At 37.1% G+C, this 14,759-nt stretch overlaps 1 protein-coding gene across 16 annotated transcripts in view; it reads right to left on the bottom strand.

Annotated features, from left to right (window-relative positions):
- Window positions 1–14,000, bottom strand: part of LOC139937526 (bromodomain adjacent to zinc finger domain protein 2B-like) — a 66,030-nt gene extending 52,030 nt beyond the window's left edge. For 8 of the 16 annotated variants that reach the window (XM_071932700.1, XM_071932704.1, XM_071932713.1 and 5 more), the window contains exon 1: window positions 13,485–13,676. The gene's annotated coding sequence lies outside the window, so the exon portion shown is untranslated. Of the gene's footprint in view, window positions 1–12,706; window positions 12,811–13,484; window positions 13,677–13,721 lie in introns of those variants that run through there. The other 8 variants (XM_071932712.1, XM_071932714.1, XM_071932715.1 and 5 more) reach the window with 4 other exon arrangements.
- Between the last annotated feature and the right edge of the window lie 759 nt (window positions 14,001–14,759).

Genomic DNA, 14,759 nt, shown 5'->3' with positions numbered 1-14,759 from the left:
GTACATGGCACCTAAAACTTAATATCCCATGGAAAGGACAGAAGCAATTATGGTAAATTATCAAAAGCAGTAGAGTTGGAGCTGGTGCTCTAAACTGTTCGGCCACGACACGCCACTAATCGATGACATGATCAATGAACTTTCAGATTGAAACCCTTAAGTTGTCCTGAAAATTCTCAATCTTGCATTTTTTTCTGATCGTATCAATTGCAAGCAAGAATTGATATACAAAAGTACAATGTATTTAAGGAAAACTAGTGACCTACATAAGTACATTTTGTAGGTCTATAGTCACATCTAATGGATGCTAACATTTGAAGAAAAGATGCTATTTGGGGGCAAAGACTTGCACCCCTTTTTGCACTCACATTCATTGAAAATGTTCGCAAATGCTGCAGTGGCTATTGGGTCCTTGGGAAATTGAGTACAATCTGAGCTACGTGTATGGTTTAGGCTCTTATAAATATTTCAGGCTTTTTAATCACAATTCTTCAGATTATTTTAAGGGCAAACAAAACCAGAAAACAGACTACATGTACTTGAATATAAAGTAGGAAAAATATCATGCATTCCACCGTTATATTTTTATATTTTTTCTCCTTCCTTTTCTCTTTCAGTGCGCCCATCAAAAAAGAAGCCGAGTCCATTTCCTCTCTCGTCATAAAACCATGTAATAAGCGTCGGAGTGTGGCTAACCCAGGCAATTTTTACCCCATGACAACAATTTGCATCAGTTGCTATCTATCACGCTTCGGTTACTTCATATCTGTGGCGCTGAGTCCATCAAGTGCAATACAAAATTGTCTTCATCAATAATTTATAGAGCTATACAGTATTTGATTCTTCCCAACCATGTATTGTACGTGTGGTATAATTATTCATAACGGATACATTGCAAGGCCTTGTGGACAAACTACATTGCTATTGCGGTTTTATCCACCTCTTTATTTTAATACGTAGACTGCTCATAGGCACACTATGTAAGCGTAGTCAATTATTAATGTGATTATTTTCATAATAATATATTTTTCAAGATCACAAGTACCAGCGCACAACAAACAATTTTAAGCCCAAGTTATTTATTTTTCATATTTTATTGCATACAGTAGATTTTAGCCAGGTTGTTTTGTGTTTTATTTTAATTCTTTTATTTATTTTGCTATAGGGTACATTTTGTTGTAAACAAATTAACGCTGGGGCTCGAATTTTACACTGGACCACCGTTGCCAAGGCCAGTGATTTCAGTAATGGATCACTAAACTGAAGACACGACAAGTCCAGTGGTCTTGTTTTGGGGTTTTTAACAGAAGAGATAAATCTTCTCTTAGTGGTGGTTCGAAAATACATGTAAAACAGTTTAGAAGAAAATAACTTTGTTCTCATTTTTTGATTCTATTCTCTTCAAGTTGACTCTGGTCTTGTATTATAAAATCCTGGTCCAGTAAAGATTCTGAGCTACAAATCCTGCGGTCTTGTGGACATTTCCCCAAATTTGAGTGTTGAACCCGTTTTGTGGGCTGATGGTCAAACATTTGAACAAAACAAGACCATGTAATAATCTTAAAGACACTGGATACTATTGGTAATTGTCAAAGACCAGTCTTCTCACTTGGTGTATCTCAACATATGCACAAACTTACCAACCTGTGAAAATTTGAGCTCAATCGGTCGTTGAGTTTGCGAGATAATAATGAAAGAAAAACACACCTCTGTCACACGAAGTTGTGTGCTTTCATAAAGAAGTAATTTTCCACGAATTTGATTTCCAGACCTCAGATTTAGAATTTGAGGTCTCGAAATCAAGCATATATGCATGATTCCGAGCAAATATGCTTGATTTCGAGACCTCAAATTCTAAATCTGAGGTCTGGAAATCAAATTCGTGGAAAAATGCTTCTTTCTCGAGAACTACATTACTTCAAAGGGAGCCGTTTCCCACGATGGTTTATATGTTACTATCAACAGCTCTCCATTACTCGCTACCAAGTAAGGTTTTAGGCTAATTATTATTTTGAGTAATTACCAATAGAGTCCACTGCCTTTAAAAGACAGCATTTTAGATGCTGAATGTATTTAAGATACAAGAAGATTGTACCAGTAACTTTTATATGAACAGTAAGCATTCAGATTAAAGGGTAACTTTTTACCTCAGTCTTATAAGGGCATTGCGTTTTTTTCTTTTGTAACGAGCACCTCTGTTCTGATGTAAATTTAATTTGTACTTGGTACACACAAGGGGCATCGGGGCCAAATGATCAGGGGCCTGAAGGCGAACTGCCTCCCAAGCCTGCATACCAATATCCACACTATTACTTAAAAAAGGTTGCAGGGTATCATTGTAAGAAAATCTCTAATTATTTTTGACTTCACAAAAGTTCAGTTGGAACCCCAGTCTGATGCTGTTAATTTATAAAGGCTAAGAACCAGTGGCTGGTAATTTTTAACTATAGCCACAGACTTTCGCAGGACACTACTTGTAGATATTTTTCTTTTCTTTTTTATTACTTTTTTTCTTTTAAAGTAACTTGGTGTATCTCAACGTATTATGCATAAAATAACAAACCTGTGAAAATTTGAGCTTAATTAGTCGTCAAAGTTGCGAGAGAATAATGGAAGAAAAAACACCTTTGTCGCACAAGTTGTGTGCTTTTCGAGACCTCAGCTGAGGTCTCGAAATCATTTCAAATAGTTAAGTGAGAAATTCCTTTTTCTCAAAAACTATGTTACTAACGGAGGTAGCCAATTCTCACAATGTTTTAACAGCTTTCCATTGCTGGTTACAAATAACCGAGTAAGTTTTTTTGTTTTTTTTGTAATTACCAATAGTGTCCAGTGCCTTAAAGGGAAGGTACACGTTTGGTAATTATCTCACTTGGTGTATCCCAACATTTAAGCATAAAATAACAAGCCTGTAAAAAAATGAGCTAAATTGGTCGTCGAAGTTGTGAGAAAAAACACCCTTGTTGGACGAATTTGTGTGCTTTCAGATAGTAATAAAAAACTTCTGGCTAGAAGTCTTTCACTATTTGAGTGAGAAATTACCTCTTTCTCAAAATCTATGCTACTTCAGAGGGAGCCGTTTCTCACAATGTTTGATGCTATCAACAGCTCTCCAATGCTCGTTACAAAGTCAGTTTTTAAGTTAATATTTGTTTTGAGTAATTACCAAACTTGTACCTTCCCTTTAAAGGCAGTGGACACTATTGGTATTTACTCAAAATAATTATCATCATAAAACCTTTCTTGATTACGAGAAATGGGGAGGGGCTGATAGTATAAAACTGTTAGTTTTCGAGAAAGAAGTAATTTTCCACGGATTTGACCTCAAGTTTAGAATTTGAGGTCTCGAAATCAAGCATCAGAAAGCACACAACTTTGTGTGACAAGGGTGTTTTTTTCTTTCATAATTATCTCGCAAACTCAAAGACTGATTGAGCTCAAATTTTCACAGGTTTGTTATTTTATGCATATGTTGAGATACACCACGTGAGAAGACTGGTCTTTGACAATTACCAAACGAATGTACCTTCCCTTTAAATGAAGCCTGGTGGAAGTGAAATGTTTGTATCCCCTCATTGTGTACCCTCAGGATTGCTGGACATAATTAGGGATACTACCGGATTTCTCATTTCCACTAAATCAGCCTTGCAGTATTTCCACCCGTCATGAAATATGTTTATTTCCAGCGCGGTCACAAGTTCATATGAAAATACAATGAAAGTTTGTTGCTGATTTTTCTCACCAAATAGACACTGTAATTGGCTGAAACTTTCACAATGACTTTTATTGCACCAACCTTTATAACATTTCCTTTAAATCAGCTATGCTCTGACAAAACCAATCTATATTATGACCCTTCCTTTAAACTCATCTAACTCTTCTTGAAGAAATTATGAAGACATTGTGAAATGTACTGGTACACAAGGCTGGACAATGAGCGAATGGACAACATAGCAATTAAAGGGGAGGTTTAATACCTTTGGTAATTACTCAAATAATTAATTACCCTGAAGACCTTGGGTAAGAAGCACTGCAGCAGATGATCATGTACATTTTGAGAAAGAATTCCCTTCAAAGGAATGTGTTTTTTAGAGAGAGTGGGATTCAAAAATATATATTTCAATCTGAGAAATATTTTCTGCGGGAAACATTTCTCAGACTGTGTTTCCCGATTCTATATAGTCTTCCTGCGTAGACGTAAATGCTCCAGATTTTCTGCAATACCTCCAAAACGCTACCACTTTTTGAAATGAATTTTTCACAAGTAAGTTTTATTGCATAAATATTGACATTTTGGTTAAAACAATTGAATGGTTCCTAAAAGGAAAGGTATATGGAAACCTTTATAATTTTATTTATGGGGGGGGGCACACACAAATCATCAAGAATGCCCAACATTCACAGTAGGGCTTTTAAAACGAACAGTAAAATGAAAAGTAGAAAACAATCCGAAGACCTTTTCAATTCAGCGTGCTTTGGCCAACACCCCAAAATTTGAGTCCAGAATACCCCACAGATTTGATAAATCGTTATAGAAGAACCCTGAAGTTATCTTCCTGATACGCAAAATCACACTAGGAAATTTATTTTAAAAACTGCCATTGTTTCAGCCAAACATAAAACAATTTGGGTCCAGAATGCCCCACAGTTTGAAAGAAACCTAGAGAGAACTGTTGTAATATCCAAAGCTATGAATCAAACCCATTAGTACAATGTACTTGGTTCGATACGTAACAATCACGTCACAAAACTGCCAGTGCAAAGCGACTGCGAGTTGCAGTTGAAACAAAAGTATGTGATAAATGGCTGAGATCCACTCAGGTCATCAAAGGATATTTTGTACATGGATTTAATCAAAATCAGAGGTCATTCCGACTCTTGGATGGATTATTCCATTAGGCAACAGGATATGCGTCCCCCCTCAATGCAAAGTTATAAACCACCTGATAAAATTACACCGTAATGTATTAAAGTCGTCGACGGCGAGAGAGTGTGTGTGTGTGCGCGAGGAGCCCCAGTCAGTTCCAGTTCATGACTTGGGGTTTGTTATTCATCGCGAATGCGTTGAACTTTTTAACGAAGTCATTGACTCTTTGCAGTTCTCCCTTCTCTCTCCCTCTCACTTGTCATTACTGAGTCATAATGCAATACAAAAATAACACACAATCACCTAAAGATCCATAATATTGTTGTTCACTTTGGGAAAGTGAACAAGAAAAATAAGTATTCTCCAGAGTCGAGCGGTGTGGAATATATATATAAATCAATTTCTCGGGGACAAATGGCTTTTTAATAGTTTCAAAATGGTTACTAAACTCATTGTAGTGTTAGCCTGAGGGGTATCTGGGTGTCTTTTGTGGACACCCTGTTTTAAATTTGGACACCCTTTTTCATCTGTCAGTGTCATGTAATGTATTGTACAAGAACAATTTGGACACAAACATTTTTTAAATTTTAACAAATTCTGGCTGAAACCTTAGTTCAACTGAAATGAGTTCGAGTGAGTCTTTTGGACCCCCTGTTTTAAATGAACACCCTGTTTTTTCAATCTGTCATTTATATAATATGGATTGTGAAGGAAAACTTTGTTTTGGGACACCCTTGTACCAAACCCTGGCTGATCCCTTGGGTCAACTGTTATAATAATTTTGTGCAGTCCCTCACTGGACATACATATGTACAAGTTGCCAAGAGTAAATGAGCTAATGAACTCTAAAAGGGGCAGGTATGGCAAAGGAAATTCCTCTACCGGTTGGGCACAATATATCCAGCTGATTTTTTACATCAAAAACGGGCTTGCAGTGGTACAGCTTCTTGGCAACATTTGAAGGTTGCTCATTTAAACATGACCATACAACTGTGTTGGTGTACTTGATTAATTGCAAATAATGTTTCCTTCTTGTGCAGATGTTCCATTGAACATCCCAGAGAGCCTCACCGTTAAAGGGTCTGGGTTTACATAAAACTTACACAGTTTGGAGATAACGATGTAGAAAGCTTTCCCTGAAATGTTACTTGCTGAGGTGCTAGTTTTTTGAGAAATTATCTAAGTTGTGAAACTTGTGACTTGTTTTACTCATTTCTCAAAAACTATAGCACCTCAGCAAGCAATATTTTATAGGAAGCTTAACTACGTTTTAAATGCTAAAATTGTTTTTGGGACTTGTTTTACTAATTTCTCAAAAACTGCAGCACCTCAGCAAGTAATATTCTAAGGGTAGCTTTCCACCATCATTATTAATGTAAATCTGTGGACATTTCGCTTTGTGACATACAAATCCTTTAAGCCTCGAGACAATACGATGTCTACTAAAAAAAACGCTACAAGCTACTAGTAGTGACACCACTTGTCAACTTGCCCTGCGGGCTACTAAAAACCATGCAACCTACTGTACTTGTTTAAAACTGTTCCTCCAATTTTCAAATGGTGAAATAAGTTTTTTAGATGAGTGGATTTCTTTCTAAGTGAATGCAACTTTATAAAACCGGTTGTGATTACCTAATAAGTTTTTCCTAAAACAGAACCACAATGAGTTGCCTCTGTACCCCCTGGTCATTGCCTTGGTGCCCTTGAAATGCTCAAATTACAATTTCCTCATAGGATGCCCTTCAACAAGGAGAAAATGCCTTGGTGCCCTTGATGCCCTTGCCTTATCAAAAACGAGGCAGGCATACAGGGCTGATGGAGGGCTCGAATTTGGGTGGAAAATCCACAAGACCGCAGAGCTTACACGTTTGTAGCACATTTTTACTGAAGTGAAAGCAGAACCACACTGCGAATCACTGAAGAAAAACAGAGTTTTTATAAACTGTTTTTAGTTGAACAAGCACCAATAGAAGATTTATCACATTTGTTCATTATTAGGTCCATCATAGTCAACAGAATTGAAAAACATTTATCAGTCAAAAAGCCGTGACCGCGGGACTTTTCCCGTTGTGCGTTTACCCGCCTGACGCTAAAATCACTGCCCTCGGGTCTTGCGATCCAGCGTTGTTAATTTCGAGCCCTGCTTTGGGCAACCTTTAAACGGGAACTACGGTCAAGACCAGGGGCATTAGAAACAGAGGCCATGGCATTCGTGTACATTGTAATTCTAGGCCTGGGAACATACAATAATAAAACAGCAATTAGCGCAATATCAATTAGGCCTAATATCAATTACAGCCAATTCATGGGGGTTTTTTTACGGAAAAACTTGTATATTTTACAGAGTTAAGTTTTACTTTCATAATACTTCCAGGAAAAATACAGAGTTATTTAAATTTCATCATAAGGTTTTCAAGACTTTTGGGAAAGTCTTCGTCTGAAATTGTGATTGGTTGAAGTTCCTTCCTCCATGGCAAATACATTATGGCTCGATCTAGGAATGTTTTTTTCTCAATGGTTCGTGTATGGAATGCTGTAAGCATTGAGAAAATAATGCTTGAAACCCCATCAAGAAACATACGTCCTGGAATTTCACTCTTATCTTGACAAGACCAATTTTTCTCAAGAAAAGGGGCTCTGACATAGGCAGTGGACACTATTGGTAATTACTCAAAATAATTATTAGCATTAAAACGAGTAATGGGGAGCTGTTGATGGTATAAAACATTGTGAGAGTTGTTTTTGAGAAAGAAGTAATTTTCAACGAATTTGATTTCGAGACCTCAGATTTAGAATTGTTGAGGTCTCGAAATCAAGCATATCTGAAAGCACACAACTTTAGTGTGACAAGGGTGTTTTTTCTTTCATTATTATCTCACAACTTCGACGACCGATTGAGCTAAAAGTTTCACAGGTTTGTAATTTTATGCATATTGAAGGCTAGTCTTTGACAATTACCAATAGTGTCCAGTGTCTTTAAGGCCTGGGGTAAGACAAATAAAGTAATATTTCTGATGACATCAAGACCAAAGAAATGCAACTTTCGCCATTTACTGTAGGTATGGGGCGGTTTCAAGGAGAATTTTTTTTTAGAGGAGAACAGATGAGAACAATAAAAGAGTACTCAACTACCGATCCCTTTAATTTCAATAACCAATGATCATCCTTACAGAGTACATTTTGTTATGAAGTTAACAAGATATGGGTCATGAGTTTCTAGGTTTGATTACTGACCTCACAAACAAGAAGGAAATTTAAGAACTCTAGAAAACTACATGTAGCTGGGCAGAGTGAGATCTCATTTTGCTTTTGAAACTATTAAATCAAAACAGGTTGAAGTGTTCATATGAGAAAGGTGACAATGGCAAAATAGTTTGTTAAAAAAACAGGGTTGTCCTAATTGTGGAAAATCTCAAAGTTGCAGACAAAGCTAAGCAGTATCTGAAGGGTTTTTAGGTTCATTTGTGAGACTTGAGATTTGGAGCAAACTTGAGTTCAATATTCTCACTGCAGAGATTTTAATTGACCAGCTAAATTGACTACTAAGATGCACCATGATAAAAAGACAGATATTATGGCACATATGGGACATACGGCAGGATACTGCAGTATCTGCAGACAAAGATAAGGGTACAAAGGCAAGATGCTTGTATGAATCATACATGTAAGTTATTGGTTCACTAACGGGCGGCTATTACTCAGTATTCATTTCACACAAAGAACATTTACAGCTCTCTCTCTCAACTACTATACAGCAACTCCCCACAAGCCTGGCTTTATCCTTAGCTAAACCAGCCATGTAGCCAATCAAATGTAAACAAGGGCAAGAGAGACAGCTCACAGGCTGTCAAAAGAAATATTATTGTTCACAGGTCAGATGGGCAGTGTTATATTTATTATGCAAATCCATGCTCCCAATGTGGTGTGTGTGTGTGTTGGGTGTCTCCCCACACTCCGCCATGTCAGGGGCAGCAGGCCTATCATGGCCAATGGAATCAATGATCCCCCGCTTGTCAATTGCTGTATTAAAAAAAAAGTGCATGCAACAACATATTATACATACATTGCACAACTGGCTGGTGTTGTGCGCAGTATACTATACAGGGGCTTTGTGTGGACTGGCTCTCTTTCTTTGCCATGTGTAGGGAGATTTTCATTGTCTGAATGCAGTTTCATGTATTTTGCCAGTGAGTGTGCAAAGTTTACACCCAACGAAAATCTCCACAACAGGAAGTTACATGAAGTACAAAAACAAAGTACCATTTTATGTTTGAGGGCAACCTGATATTATTAGCACACAAGGATGTCTTCTTGTAATTCAATTTGTTGCACAGTTTCTTGTAAATAATCATGTTGAAAGACTAAAAGCAATATGTGATTTCAATGCTATAACACTCAATGGCTATTAACTAAACTCAAACAAAGAGGTATAACTTGTATGGGTAAATATTCAGAATTTGATTTATAAAAAAAAAACAGTACATATCTAGTTAAAAATGTACGGTAGACATTTTAGAGAAAATAAAACTTCAATTAGAACTTATTTTTATTGCAAAAGAGCATCAAGGTTTGGCTGAAATGGTTTCATTGCTTTGTTTCAAAGTCCAAAATCCCCAACATAATTTGACAGGACACTAAAATCTGACATCTGGACCACTTCCTGCATTATGTACATGTATGGGGGTGCTGATCCTAACTTAAGTTTCAGAAACTCAAACTGCATCCAACAGTGCAATGTTTTAAGGGAAAGCATGTGGAGCGAATATGTCCATGCAGGAAGAATAATTCATAGATATTGATACACAATCTGAGACCATACATGTACCTTCCCTTTAAAGTACATCTTGGGGTGAGAATCACACCGTGTTTAATATTATCCATTTTCAATTTTAATTAAAGCTGGGAAGACATTGGAAGTAACCGTACATATTCCTTGGCATTTCTGTCACAGCTCACAAACAACTGTGTATTGTCGTGAATGCAAGAAAGACAAAAAAAGAAGTTTTAAAGAAATGCAAAAACAAATCTTTAAGATATCCCTTTAGATATATACTCTCTAAAACAAATTTTAAAGCATTTATCAGTATCGTCCAAATAATCTCCTTTCAGTACTCTAATACTTAACGAGTCGGCCTACACCTGTTTTAAGCCAGTCTGAAAAAATGTCATGCATTGTTCTTGTTGTGAGAAATCTCTTTAATTTGCCGGTTGATTTTTTAATACAAGAAAAACAACACGTACAACAGTAATCTGCGCCTCATCCCCCACAATCCTCTTTAAAACGTAACCCGGGGAAAAACAAGCGGATGGTTCCTGTAAACAATCGGATTCTTTGTGCGCTGGGAAGTGTTTGAAAACTTTTAGGTCACTCTGATTGGAAGGCCCCAGCTGTCAAAATTGGCTACCTATGAATGGCGCCCTCTATTGTTCAATTCAAGATGCCAAAACTTTTGAGCACAAAACTCTGCTGTCAAAAACCCTATAGCGATATACAATGTACATGAGGGTAGACCAATACAAAATTTGAAAACATACTTTGCAGACAGCAATGATACCAAAAACTATAATCACGTTGTTAATTTAGTGGTTAAGCTTAACAGCGGTTTGATGTGAGTTTGGAAACAATTACCCACATTTTAACTTTATTTCAGAATACAGAACTGCATGGCTAAAAAGAACACATTGGACAGGATGAACAATACAAATTACCTAGTCCTTCTCTCAAACTTAAAGTATGAAATATTTTTTTATATTTACACGCTTGTTTGAAATTATTCTGAGAGTTTATATAAATAATCTTGATGATGCTTTGCAATAAATCTACTGGTACGGCCCAGGTACGGAAAACAATAAGCTCACTCAACAAGCCTTGTATTTAAAAAAAATACTTGCTTTGTTTTTGTAATTTTGACCAGTGCAGGGAGTAGACATAAATCAATACTGTATGGTATACAATGTTTGTTTGAAGTGTACGTCAAATACGTGCACTTACCGAATTATGCATCAAACTGCCTGTGCTTAATTACTATAATTGCATTTATTTATGCATGAGAAGACTTCGCTGAAAAAATAATACGAGAATAGATGTTTTCAATGCAGTAGGGCCAGATCGTTGTTTTATTGTCCCATTCTCTGAGAGGAAAAATGTGTTTCTGAAAATAAACAACAGGTCTTGATTTAAGGTAAAAAAAATTTTGAAACACAGTCCAATATTTATTATTTCTTCTTCCAAGAACGCTGATGTCAATTTAATATTTCATAAATTAAAAATGAGACAAAATTCATTCAAATCTGACATGCCCACTAAAAACAGATAAATCAAATAAAAAAGCACTATTTGATTGAAAAATATGTACACGCCCTGTCTTAAAAAATCAAGTCAGTAATTTTAATCAAGCTGTTAGAAAAACAATATGTTCAGATATTTTTTGACAAGTGCTGGTTTCTTGATACATTTTATTTATAGACAGAAATATTTATAGATTGATAGAATTATTTATGGATTGATAAAAATCTTCTATTTTTTAAAGAGTCTGTAATTTTTAATTGTTCCATGGACAGATTGTGGAATACATGTCATTGAATACGGTTCTGGTTAAATTGGAGATAGCGAAGGTTGAAGAGTTGAAATAAGATGCAATGTTTGACAATGTAAGAGGTAATAATATTCAGGTTTAGAAAGTTCATTGACTCATCCCGTTAAGTCAGTTCCTGATTCAAAAACACTAAGTCATATTTCAAAACAGTTTATAGTTCCCACGTCAAAGACAACACTTTTTGGGGATTTAAAAACACAAATTCGTTTTTTGAGGATTCATACAACTCTTGTATGATACTCGACATCACTTGCAAGTTTCCAAGATTTTGAAATAAAATTGAATAGTGAAGAAAACAAACCTACAAAGTTTCACAGCAATTTTGTTAAAAATAGTTTTGCAAAATTAATTGCTTTTTCAAAACGTGTTTCAAACTCTTAATGTGAATGAAAACATTTGTTTTCAATAACGTCTGAGATAAAAAGTGTTCAGACAGAGACAACGCTGGCAAACTTCTGACTTTCAAGGAAATAAAGATTTGAGTTTCAGAAAGAACTGCAGTCTGCAAATCACTACCATGTTTTTAAACTTCCAAAAATAAAATAGTTAGAATTTATCTTTGTAAAAAAAAAGGTAAAAGCTATTGCACAAGGTTATTTTCAGAATGAAAAATCAAGACCTTAAAATAAATAAGGGTTGAAGTTTTTTATTCAAAGAAAATCAGAAACTATTTACAGTGCAAGCAGGGAGAAACACTTCAGTTACAATCCTGAAAAACAACCAGCTAGTTGAGCCCTCTCCAATTGATTTATAAAACAGTGAGAAAGATACGCCAGAACAAAATATGAATATTTCTATTACGCCCCCGAGTAGAATGACCTTTCCTATCTTAACTACAGCGGTAATAAATTAGAACGATGCCACACCACCGTGTTAATGGGAAGAAATGAAAAAGAAAATAACCGGTGATTGTTTTTACTGAATCCGGCCGAAAAATCCTCCACAATCAACCCCACACACAGGTTTGGTACACTCAACTGGCCTGCGCGGTTGCAATTGACAAAAATTATTCCACAGTATTAGCACGAAACACAACGAAAATATGCTGGCCGTGTCGGGTCTTAAAAAAGGATAATGGAGGCGAAGTGCTTGTTTTGCAATAAAAAAAAAGGAACGAGAGATTTTTTCCACCAAACGCTTCACACGGAAGGTCAAACAAACGACGGGGAAAATGTGTCCAAAGGGCCGGGGATACCCAGTGCATTGCCCCCTAACTACACTCTACGTACACGGTAACACTTACCTGAGAGGATGCCGTTCGCTGCGCCAGGGATCGGGGGCTTTTTCGAGGGGAAAAGATCACAAGACGGACGACAACGCCGGATAAGAAACAGCGACCATTTTTGTTTGCCCTTGTTGTTTCGTATAAATAGGTAAAAGGATAAATGAGGAGTCAATTTATGCATGGACCGACTAGCAGCTGCGCGTAACATGATGGCTTCACTACAAGCCGCAGGCCATGCGATAGCTTCACTCAATCGTAGCTCAGTCTCAAATCAGGTCTAAAATCGCTCGCATCTGACCCAAATCACGGTCACCCTACACACACACATTCACCACACATAAACAGAGGGGTATCCCCACTATTAAGGTGACTTTAAGGGGAGAAAATTGGCCCAAGTTTTGAGGGAAAGAACCCAGCCTTGGCGAAAGATGGCTCGCGGTCAGTCAACACGTTACATGGTATTGCAAACCGGGGATTTCTCGCACCGAAAGTGTACAAATAAAATGCTCAAATTAGCGCCAGATTGGGGCCAAATGGGGTCATACACCCCCACATAGAAACCCAAACACTGCCTGATATTATGGTAATACTCCCGTGTACCAAAGTGGAACCGATCTCAACGGATAAAGCAGAAAACGGCGGTGATTTTGTGGGCACTGCGGACGGGATCCATTTGGGGGCATTTTGAACAAAGTAAGAAAATCCCACTCAGACGCTTGACACACAACAAAAAGAATTCGTTCATTTGAGCCCAAAATAGACACCATTAAATGAGAGATAAGTGCCAAGAACTTACCCTTTCCAGCCGACACGGGTCCCCAAAAGCCTTCAGTTGGCTTCGGGGGTTATAAATCCGGTGAAAACGACGGTAAAAATCCGAAAGAACAGCGGCGTCCTGGGAATCCGAAAGAAACGAACATTTGAGGATTTGGAAGGTGAATTACTAGTAACGAGGGCTGAGTGCATGTGGTTTGTACAGCGTGACGTCACGGAATGCACCTTGTAAATGAAACAATGCAAATGTAAGACTCACACACAAAAATTACTGGTCTAGCTCCACGGCAGAGGCGTTCGTTTTCCCCCAATTCAGACTAAAGATTGCGGATTTGGATGACAAATTACTGGTAACCGGTCATTGAATACATGTATTCTGATTTATTCAAGGTTCGGGGAGATTCAGGGGTTGTGATCTATATGTATTTGCCATTTTTAAACCAACCAAGAGTTCACCAGTATTTTGTCGGAGATTTTAATGTACAACGCACATTCAATGCAACGTGTGAAGGGTACATAGATTGTGTGTTGTCAATGCTATTTCCATTGAGTGGTTTTTATCTCCGCTCCAATCCACGATTACATGAAGAGACGCGCACAGAGAGAGCATGCAGAGCGGGGTTTGCAATGTTACACTCGAAATAATATGCGTCATTGGTTTGAATTGGGGAGTTGTTTGTTTAAATTAAGATGTTTTTTCTCGATGACAAATAAATGTTTTCCATGAATTTGACGCAGCATGTTAGCCGGTTAGGTTTTTTTTTCTACTTCTGAAATGCCATTGAATAGAAGCACAATGTATACAAAATTTGACGTCTGACAAGCGGAATCTGGCGGACTAAAATTGCATAGGATTTTCAATGTCGTAATTTTATAAATAATAATGATAGAGAGGCGCGCCCGCATGAGTCGTGATATGCGGTTGGGTGAAGCTTGGGAATTTTACTATTATTGCATGTTTTGTAGCGTATTATGTTTGTTGTTGTGGCCTGTTGTTGTTGTTGGTTGTTGTTGTTGTTGTTGTTGTTGCTGCTGCTGCTGCTGTTGTTGCTGCTGCTTTTGCTGCGTGTTATTCTTGTGGGTTTAACAACTACGTCATGAATGTTTCTTGGTTTTTTAGGGGTGGTCTTTATTTACCGTAGGTGTTGTTGGGTTGTGTTTGGTTTTACTTTTATATATTTATTTATTTATTTATTCTTGTATGGGGTGAGGAGGTGTTAGGGGTTCAGTTTTCTTCTTCTTTCGTTCCTTTTTAAAATGAAGAACCACTCAACTGTAGTCCACACATGAAGTGAGG

This window comes from Asterias amurensis, chromosome 5 (genome assembly GCF_032118995.1).
Source record: "Asterias amurensis chromosome 5, ASM3211899v1".
Classification (NCBI taxonomy): domain Eukaryota; kingdom Metazoa; phylum Echinodermata; class Asteroidea; order Forcipulatida; family Asteriidae; genus Asterias; species Asterias amurensis.
This window is presented reverse-complemented; position numbering and strand designations above follow the sequence as displayed.